Below are 11,166 nucleotides of genomic sequence, written 5' to 3' on the forward strand. Positions count from 1 at the left end.
ATACAGCTGAAGGGGAAATCGTATAGAGGCACTTATGGGGCAATATATAGAACTGTACTTGTATTTTACCTTTCCTTCTCTTTTAATGTCAGGAAGGCAGCAAACAACCCCAATTTTATCCCAAGACGTCCCCCATAGGCTAAAACAGCAATTCTGCAGGTTTAAGGCACATTGGAAATATTTTTCCAATTAATAGCACAGGAACAAGAACCAAAGTAAGCAGCACATGAAGAAGCAGATTCAGCAATGCAGAGCATACATTGATGTCCTAGGCAAGCCCCCTGTAGTGATGTGCGAGTCGAGAATTTCTCGACCCGCACCGACCCCTCCTGAACCGCACCCGGCCCCGCTCCTGCCCTCTTTTTATAGACCTGCGCCCGCTCGCCCCGAAAGTGAGACAAAAGTGGCAGAGGCAGGCGAAAGTCTATAAATTCCGGCACAGGAAGCCAGCAGTACTAGGTCGCGACCCAAAGATTTTATGAAGGAGTTGGCCCGAGCTCGCAGGTAAGCCTGCGGGTTTCGGGTCGGCCCACACATCACTAGCCCCCTGATGTCATCCACCCAAACTCCATCCCCCCAATATCCTTGCTTTGTGTTCGGGTGTTAGTCAAATCATAGTGTCTGTAGTTATGGTTGCATCTTCCTCCGGCGCTCCCTTGGCATTGGACTTGAAATATCCTTCCAATTAATAGCACACAGGATTGAAACCTTAAACTTGTGAAGGATTGAAACCTTAAACTTGTGAAGAATTGAAACCTTAAACTTGTGAAGGATTGAAACCTTAAACTTGTGAAGGCAAGCTGCTAAGCGAGTGTTGCATGTGATCTAAGTGTTGCATGTGAATTAAGTGTTAATCAGCGTTAAAAACCTTAAGGCGTTGTTGTTTGCTGTGCATGCTGGGAGTGCTGGGTGCAAGGAGGGAGTAAGTGCAAATAACTGATTGCTGTGTGTTCTGTGAGTTATCTGACTGAGACAAACAGCTTTTTCTTTTCTCTCTTTGGGGTAAACTAGTTGATACATTAAGTGCATTTATTTTCTTTTTGTGTTTTAGCTTTAGAGGTCTAAGGGGAACATTTTTTTAAAAAAAAAGTTATTAAGGGGTTGTTTTACTGCTGGTAGCAAATAGCATTTTTTTTTTCTCCTTTCCCTCTTTCTTCTAATTAAGGGGGAGGGGTTAATCAGGTAAATTCTGAACAGGCTTTGTGTGCTCTGGTTGAAACCTTAAACTTGTGAAGGCAAAGCGAGTGTGGGAGCTGCTAAGCGAGTGTTGCATGTGAATTAAGTGTTAAGCAGCGTTAAAAACCTTAAGGCATTTAAAACCAAAAAGGCGTTTGTGAGGAATTACATTTGGGAGACTGTAAGTACCCAGTGTAAATATGAGTGGGTTTGCTGGTATTACTCAGTGTGTGTCTTGTCACATGTATGTGGTGTTGGAGCAGCAGTTCCATGCAGTATTTACATGTGAGAGATGTCGGTGGGTTTTCATCTTGGAATCTGAGCTGCAGACTCTAAGGGGTGAACTTGCAGCACTGAGAGCATCGGCAAACGAGGGGAATGACAGGAGGCTCGCAGAGCAACCACTATCAGGGGCTAGTGGAGTGGGTGGAGGAGAAGGGGCAGTGGAGGCTAATGAGGGAGGAAGGTAGGTTTGTGACAGTCGAGGGGAAGTAGGGGACAGAAGAGTAGGGGGGCTGGTCCACAGTTTGTCCAAAACAGCAAATTCGCCGTTTTGGCCAAAGATGCTGGGGAGGAAAACTCCGAACTGGCGTGTATGGAGCAGACTGACTCTCAGAGCACCCCAGGAGGCAGTGGCTCTAATACGGGTGGTGGGGGGAGTGGAAGGAAAGGCAGGTTCTAGTTATAGCGGATTCAATTATTAGAAAGGTGGATAGGGTAATCTGTCGCAAGGCCCCTACATGCCGAACAGTCTGCTGCTTGCCTGGTGCTAGGGTTCGGCATGTGGTGGAACGAGTGGACAGATTATTGGGAGGGGCTGGGGAAGACCCAGCGGTCTTGGTACACATAGGTACCAATGACAAAGTTAGAGGAGGTGGTGAAGTCCTCAAAAATGATTTTAAAAAACTAGGTGCAAAGCTGAGGGCAAGGACTTCCAAGGTAATTTTCTCTGAGATATTACCTGAGCCACGAGCAACACTAAGGAGACAGTGGGAGTGTAGGGTGATTAATGCGTGGCTGAAAGATGTAGGGAGGAGGGTTTTGGGAGAACTGGGCTGATTTTTCAGTCGGCTTTTTAAACTAGGTGTGTGTGGAGGGGGGGAGGGTTCAGTAAAAGATTCAGTGGAAGACAGGTTAGATGAGATAGTGGGCAAAGAAAGGGAAAATGGGGGAGGAGATTTGGCTGGGGATACTGTTAAGGATAGGGAGGACCACATGTCATATGTTCAATATGGTACCAGTATTAAATGTATGTTTACAAATGCAAGAAGTCTGACTGGTAAAATGGGAGAGCTGGAGCTGCTGGTGTTGGAAGGAAAATATGATGTGATTGGTGTGGCCGAAACATGGCTGAATGAGTCGCATGACTGGGCAGTAAATATCAGTGGCTATACTTTGTTTCGGAGGGATAGAGGCAATAGAAAAGGAGGAGGGGTATGTCTGTATGTTAGGCAGGATTTAAAAGCTCATATAAGGAGGAGGTTATGTTAGAAAATGAGGGGGCAGAAGTCGTATGGGTGGAGTTCTTCACCAATTGTAAAGAATCCAGCAAATTAATTGTAGGAGTATGCTATAGACCCCCTAATGTAAGTGAGGAGGAAGAGACAAAGTTCCTAATGCAAATAGAAAAGGCTGCTAGTTTAGGTAAAGTAATGATAATGTGGGATTTTAATTACCCAGATATTGACTGGAGCAACGGTACTGCTAGATCAGTTAATGGGAACAAGTTTATAAACTTATTGCACAACAATTTTTCAGCACAGGTTGTTGAGGAGCCTACCAGAAAAAATGCTATTCTTGATTTAGTGATCTCAAATGACCCAGAACTTATAGCAAATGTGCAAGTCATTAAACCCCTGTGTAATAGTGACCATAATGTTATATCTTTTAATGTCTGGTGCAAAAAACAAACTCCACCTTCTCTTTTTTCATTTTCCTCCTTTTCTCATGAATTTGAGCAATGATTTAATTAATTTCTTATTTTTATCCTATCTAATGGCAGTCTAGCTATTTAACGAATTGAACCTTACTAATTAGGAAGGACTACTAAATTCATTTAGCACTGTAGCACTTTATAATCTAATATATTCAATATTCTCATTTTAGTCAATCAATTATAATTATTAAATAATTTTTTTAGCACTACTAGTAATTTAGAAATTGGTGATCAATTTGGTATCACTCTATTAATTGTCTAATAATATTGTGGGAAAGAAGAAATTTGGTCTTTCAAGCTCCTCACTAATAATCCTTGCACTGCACTTTATAATTTATTGCACAGCACTTTATAACAATTTAATAAGTGGCATATTCAAGTGTCTATTCAACTAACTATAAATAAGTGTGTCAATAATACTTTGTGACTGCCTGAGTTTAGTCTGTTCTAGTGGGGGTTCTTTTCTATTCTTTGGATATACTGTAATAAGTGTTGTAAATCAGCAATCCGGAAGGCTAAGAAAAGAAAGGAAGAGTTAATTGCGGTGGAGGTGAAAACTAACCCTAAAAAGTTTTTTAAATATATTAATAGTAAAAAGATGCAGGTTGAGAGTGTTGCTCCATTAAATAATGATACCAGTATGGTTGTAACAGATACAGAAAAGGCAAATGTGTTTAATCAGTTCTTTTTTTCAGTGTATACAATAGAGGAGTCTGGGTTCACAGGCTCACTTTATAGCTCCACGAATGGTTCAGCTCAATCTAGTCAGTGGCTGACTCAGGATATGATTCAAAAAGCTTTAATACAAATTAACGTAAACAAGGCTCCAGGGCCTGATGGCATACACCCCTGGGTTCTAAGAGAACTTAGTTCAGTTTTAGACCAGCCCTTATTTCTGATTTTCTCAGATGCACTGTCATCTGGTATGGTGCCTATGGATTGGAGAAAAGCTGATGTTATTCCAATATTTAAAAAGGGATTACGATCTCAGCCTGGCAATTATAGGCCAATAAACTTGACATCTGTGGTGGGCAAATTATTTGAAGGCTTGTTAAGGGGTCACATTCAAAATTTTGTCCTAATGAATGGCATTATAAGCAACAATCAGCATGGCTTTATGAAGGATAGGTCATGTCAGACGAATTTGATTGCATTTTATGATGTGGTAAGAAAGATTCTGGACAGTGGGGGGGCAGTAGATGTGATCTATTTGGATTTTGCCAAAGCGTTTGATACTGTGCCCCACAAACGACTGCTTTCTAAACTAAGGTCTGTTGGGCTTAATGAAGTCGTTTGCACGTGGATAGGAAACTGGCTACAGGATCGGGTACAGAGGGTGGTTGTTAATGGGACATTCTCTACTTGGAGTAAGGTTCTTAGTGGGGTCCCCCAGGGCTCAGTATTGGGTCCACTTTTATTTAACTTGTTCATTAATGACTTTAGGGGAGGGTGTTGTAAGTAATGTATCAGTGTTTGCAGATGACACAAAATTATCCAGCCCAATTAATTCCATCCAGGATGTGGCATCCTTGCAACATGATCTTGACAAACTGGCAATCTGGGCAGCTAAGTGGCAAATGAGATTCAATGTTGATAAATGTAAAGATGTGGAATCAGTTGTACAGGCTGATACATTAGATAGCTTTAAGAAGGGGTTGGATAGCTTTTTAGCAAGTAAGGGAATACAGGGTTATGGGTAATAGCTCTAGTCCAAGTTCATCCAGGGACTAGCCATTTTGGAGTCAGGAAGGAATTTTTCCCCCTCTAAGGCAAATTGGAGAGGCTTCAGATGGGTTTTTTTTGCCTTCCTCTGGATCAACTGGCAGATAGGTAGTTAATATATAAAAAAAAAAAGGTTGAACTCGATGGACATGTGTCTTTTTTCAACCTTACTTACTATGTTACTATGATTTTGTAGCAGACCCAATCAAAGTAAGCAGAATATGAAGAAGCAATTTCAGCAGTGCAGGGTAGTGATGTGCGGGTTGAGAATTTCTCGACCCGTACCCTCCTGAACCGCACTCGGCCCGGGCCCGCTCCTGCCCTCTCTTTATAGATCCGCACCCGGTCCGCAGTGACATCACAAAAGGGGTGAGGCGGAGGCAGACGGAAGCCTATAAATTCCAGCGCCGGAAGAACTAGGTTGCGGCGGGCAGGGAGAGCAGGAAAAGAGCTCGACCCGCACCCGCCCATGACCCGGAGATTTTGTGCAAGTCGGGCCGACCCCCCCCCCAACAACCCCCGGCTCCACTTGTCATCTGTTACACCCACTGCCATCCTGCTCTAAGGTTAAAGACAGGCCGGGATGAGGAGTAGGCTAGTAGAACAGTAATGTGCCTGGCGCCCCTTCTGTTGCACCTCATGCATGTTCCTTTTCTGTCTATCCCTGTTTCTAGCCCTGCAAATTCAGTAATGTGAAGCGGTTCATTTACCAGGAGCTAATGTCAAGTGCTTCCGTACTGGACTGGGTCCATGTGCCAGTAGGTGCACAAGATTCTATGGAAGGAGCCATCAAAGCGAGCAGCATGAGAGAATACAGTTGTTTATTGTGTTTAATTTTGCACAGTTGGGCAGACTTGCCCTTGCCTGCATTTCTTGTAGCATTAAACCAGCAGTTAATTGACAATAGTCAATCTAATGGCTTTTAGGAGAGGGAAGTTGGCTGTTAACAGAAGTTCTCCCTTGGGTCCAAAGTGCAAAGTCAAGGGGTCTTTTTATATGAACCATTTTATAAGGCAGTTCTTCTTCACCCCTCATTTTCAAATGAAAAGGGAGAATTCAGGGCTGGACACTCCATACTGTTGATGGTGGAACAGAGACAATATTTACTGCTTCTGCCTCCAAAGTCTTCTGTACTTTAAAGTTAGCATCAGCAGCTTGCTTATTAGCTCTACAGAAAATAGCTGCTTGCTAGCACCTTTTAAATGCACAAACTGTCTAGGGGTTAATTACTTGATTGGCCTCCTCCAATGAGTAAGCACCCCAGTTTTTCTTGCTTTGTATTAGGGTGTTAGTGAAATCATAGTGTCTGTAGTTAGCCCTCCCTCCTCAGCCTTCCAGGGCTAAGTTCTGAGGAGGGAGGGCTAAGGAGGGAGGACCGAGCCACGAGGGGTGAGTTTGCAACAGGTGTGACTGCAGCCTCTTTGGATAAGTGAGGTGAGTCTGCATACTTCTTTGTTAGGAGAGCGCACGCAGGAGCGTGTGTTCTCCGTATGATGTCCTCAAATGTGTTCCGTAAATGCGGGCCCCTCGTTCCCCCTCGCTGGAAAATTATCTGTGGACCCTCTGTCAGCAGACAAACCTCATTTTCTGCTTGACAATTTGCAACAACCCCTAAGCTTAGCTTCTTAACTGCTGCTCAGAGCCCATGTGAGTGTCGCAGACACTTTCCAAAATGGTGACCCCTTGTGACAAGTTTGAAGTCCTGTATCATTGCTGCTATTGAGAAGCTGAAACTTTAGGCTGGTGCAATAGCTTCAGTATATAAAATATGGCATTTTTAGGCATTAGTACTCATTTAAGTCTACTTGAAAAAATAATTTAAATATTAATTATACCCAAAAAAGGGATTTATACTTACGATAAATTCTTTACTAGTAGGCCCAAACTGTCAGTGCAGATGTATGGTTTATGTCCAGGTTCACCTCTGGAGGCAGGACAGAAGAATTGGTCGCTTGGCCCCTCCCTCAGGATATATAGGCTGGCTCCACCTCTATTTCCCAGTTATGTTGTAAAGCTTGGTGAGGTGCTGAGGAGACAGCAAGATATGAAGGAAGGTCAAGGAATATTTAGAGATAGACTGAGAGTAGAGAGTCCTTGCACCCATACTAAAATCAGCCTGGGTGGGACTTACTGCACTGACAGTTCGGGCCTACTAGAAAATAATTTATGGTATAAATCCCTTTTTCTCTAGTCGGCCCTCCTGTCAGTGCAGAAGTATGGGACATTTCAAAGCTGTCCCGTAATAATTTGGGTGGGTACTGTAAGGCCTGATTTTAACCCACAATTAAATTAAACATGCCTCTCCGCTACTGCAGCTAGTAAAACTTTACGGCCAAACATGGCCGGTGTAGAAGCAAAAACATGTAACTGGTAAAACTTAACAAAAGTGTTGGGTGAAGCCCATGTGGCTGCTCTGCGGATCAGCTCTGGAGTAGCTAAATTTTGGAGAGCCCAAGAGGTGCTCTGTGCCCTTGTAGAGTGAGCTACCACTCGGAATGGTTTCTGTTTTTGGCTAAGAATGTAGGCTTGGTTGATAGTCTCTACTAGCCAGGTTGTTCTGCCCATTTAAATTGGAATAGTACCGACAAGGCTGATATTTGTGCTTTTAATGTGCTTAGTGCCAAACCCTTTCCGAAGCTGGAAGCAAGGAAGTCTGTAATAACCTGTGGTGTACTATCTTCCCAGTTCTGTTGTGTATTCGAACACCAGTCTATAAAGGTTCTCCAGACCTTGTAGTAGGCCTTGGCGGTGCTCTCCTTACGTGCCCATAGGAGAATATCTATTACCTTCGGGGAGAATCTCCTCTGGACCACAACTGGGTCTCAAGTGCCAGGCCGTCAAAAGTAATATTGGCAGATTGGGGTGTCACACTGGTCCCTGCATGAGGAGATCCGACCGCATGGCAAGTCTCCACGGTCTGGAGATGGATATGCTGATCATATCCGTATTCCAAAGTCTCATGGCCCAATCTGGGGCAATAAGTATCATGGTCACTGCTTCTTGTTTGATCTTGGCGATGACTCTGGGTAGGATTGGTAGTGGTGGAAAGGCGTACACCCTTTGAAAGTTCCAAGGAATGACTAGTGCGTCTGTGGACGCTGCTCCTGGATCTCTGGTTCTGGGGCAGTAGCAAGGAACTTTGAAATTGTGTCTGGATGCCAATATGTCTATATCTGGCATCCCCCATCTGCTCATTATCTGGGAGAATATCTCGTGATGTAGACTCCATTCTCCCTGGTCGATGGTTTGTCTGCTGAGGAAGTCTGCTTCACAATTGAGTACCCCGGGTATATATACCGCTGAGATGGTTGGTACATGGTTTTCCTCCCATGATAAGATCTTTGTAGCCTCGAGCATGGCCAACTTGCTGCGGGTTCCTCCCTGTTTGTTAACGTAAGCCACTGCAGTGGCGTTGTCTGACTGAATTCTGACTGGGAAAGCTTGGAGGTTGGTCCAGCCCTGAAGGGTCAGCACTATTGCTCTCAGTTCTAGTACATTGATCAGCAAACGAGATTCTTGCGGAGTCCAGTGACCCTGTAATGTGTGGTTGCGGTATACCGCTCCCCATCTGAAAGTACTGGCATCCGTTGTCACGACTTCCCACTTGACCAGGCCCAGCTCCTGCCGGAGGCTAGGTGTGAGCGGTTCATCCACCAAGAGATACTGCTCCTGGTTTGCTGTGTTATGGGAATGATCTGCTGTAAATCTTGATGATCCTTGTTCCAGTACTGTAAGAAATTGCGTTGTAGTGGACACAAATGAAACACGGCATGGCTTCCAGGGCTGCCACCATGAACCCCAGGAGACAATCGCCCGCTGTCACTTTTGACTTTTTAAGGAGGCTTGCAGTGACAATGATCAATTTGTCTATTTTGTACTCCGTGAGTTGTACGGTTTGGTAGCTGGAGTTGAATTATAGACCCAGGAATATTATGGTCTGGGATGGAATAAGGGAGCTCTTGCGGTGGTTTACGAGCCATCTGTGCTGAGCTAGGACTTGTAGGGTGATCTTTGTATCTTTGTTTGCTTGACTCTGAGATGTAGCCTCGAGGAGAAGGTCGTCCAGATATGGTAAGATATGAATTCCCATTATTCTCAAGTGGGCTGTTAGCGGTGCCAGCACTTTGGTGAAGATTCGCGGGGCTGTGCAGAGTCCGAAGGGTAGAGACACAAATTGAAATTGTTGGTCTCTGTCTGCGAACCTGAGGAACTGCTGAGAGTACGGTTGTATGGGAATATGAAGGTATGCGTCTTGGAGATCGATCAACGTCATGAAGCACTGGGGCTCCATGAAGGCTATCAGTTGCCAAAGGCGCTGATCCATTTTTTATCCTCCATGAAGGCTATGGCTGATCTGATCGACTCCATTTTGAACTTTTGGCTGTGAATGAACCAGTTTAATAATTTGAGATCCAACACTGGTCTGAACGATCCTTCTTTTTTTGTGACCAGGAAGAGATTGGAATAGAGCCCTTTGAATCCTTGGTTCTGTGGCACTGGTATGATGACCCGATTGTTGTAGTGATTTAATTGCTTGGTTTAAGGCAAGTTGTCTGTGGGGATGGACTACCGAGGGAACAAATCGTCTTGGTGGTAATTTTGTGAAGTGTATTCTGTAGCCCTCTTTGATAATTTGAAGCACCCAACTGTCCAGAACATGTTTCCCAGCAGAAGGGGAAGTTGGACAGGTGCCCTCCTACTTTGGGTAATTCCTGGAGACAGTCAGGCTGAGGTGGCCTTTGTGGTGCTAGGCTTTTTGTGTCTACCTTGTTGTTGCCACTGCTGTCTAGTGCATCTCGCAACCTGTTCTGTGTTCCTGGTACGAAAGTTGGGGGAATGAAAGGAGCGAAAATTTCGATTGGGAGTGGACCACGTAGACCTGTTGGCACTCAGGCTCCATTGGTCTAGACTGCTTCTCTGATTAGAAATGTAGTTTGTTTGGAAAGTCTGGAAATGGCGGAATCCACTTTTGGTGGTTTATCCCAGACTTTGCGCTGTTCCTCTGGAACTGGGTAGGTATTGTAAAATCTTTTATTTTAGGAAAAGCACTGGTCCAGTTGTGACCATTCGTTGTCAATAGTCTGAGTAATTGACAAATACGGGGAATGACCGAGATTTCTTTTGGTGAACACCTAAGACTCTATCGGCTTTTGAGACAGTGGCAGTTTCATCCTTTATCTCTAATGTCTCCATCATTTCTCTAAGGAGTTTCCTGGAGATGTCTGGTTTGGCAAATGTAGGTTGCTCTGAATCTGAGTCACTGAGTGAGTCTGAAATCACTTCCCCTGATTCTTGCACCATTGAATCATTAAAAGAAAAAACATCATTAGATGAGGGGCCTTCCTCACTGTCTGATATGTCAGGTGGAGGGTATGGTGCCTTATTGTTGAGGGGTAGCAGGTTGGAACGCTGTTCTTATCCACTCTAAAAAGTCTCCTACCTGAGGAGGGTGATGTGGTGTTACATTAGTAAATGTCTGTATATTGATTGGGTCATTAGACATAGACTCCTCATTGCCCTGTAACTCAATTATGGCTTTATGGAGTTAGTTTTTACGTTAATATCCTGGGGGGACAGGGTTGGTGGCTCAGTGGGCTGACAGTAAATAGATTCTGACTTTCTCAGAGTATGTTTACATTTTCTGCATTTTGCCCCTTTTATAGATCTCTTGATAGATTTCTGTACAGACTTTGCAGCCTGCAGATCTTCCCTTAAGTCTCTGAGCGAGTCTGCTCTTTCCATTGTGGATATATAATTATATAGTTTGTGTACTTACAGTCTCTGTGCAGTAATGGCTCTCAGTGAGTATGCACCTTGCGCGTTGGACCTGAAGGCTCTATGCACAAATAACAGTGAGCCTCTACCTCCGTGTATTTCAGGGAGTCAGATATATGATGCGCATCTAGCACTGGCCAAGCCCAATGACATCATGACGTTGTATGCGGCCGCGTTCCGCTTTTCGCACCATAAACACCAGATGGGGAGTTTTGTTGCTCAATGCGTATATGTTGCCCAAAACTAAGATGGTGGATTTTGTTGCTCAGTGCGTGCCAACTCACCCGGTTCCAAGGCAGTTCTTTTGCCTTCTGTAGAGGGGCGCTTACTAAAGTAGCTGAGCGATTCTGCTTACCTGGGAATATAGTACCCAGTGAACAGCCTTACTGTTGTGGGCCCATGGGAGACTAAATATATATCTCCATCCTGGATATGGGGGCCAACACAGCACCCAATGTATAGATGCCAATCCTTACAGGGCTGTATGGTAGCTCTGCATACCCTTACAGAGTAATTGATTACTCTAAGATACTCCACATACTGTAATCTGCCAGAAA

This window comes from Xenopus laevis, chromosome 8L (assembly GCF_017654675.1).
Source record: "Xenopus laevis strain J_2021 chromosome 8L, Xenopus_laevis_v10.1, whole genome shotgun sequence".
Lineage (NCBI taxonomy): Eukaryota > Metazoa > Chordata > Amphibia > Anura > Pipidae > Xenopus > Xenopus laevis.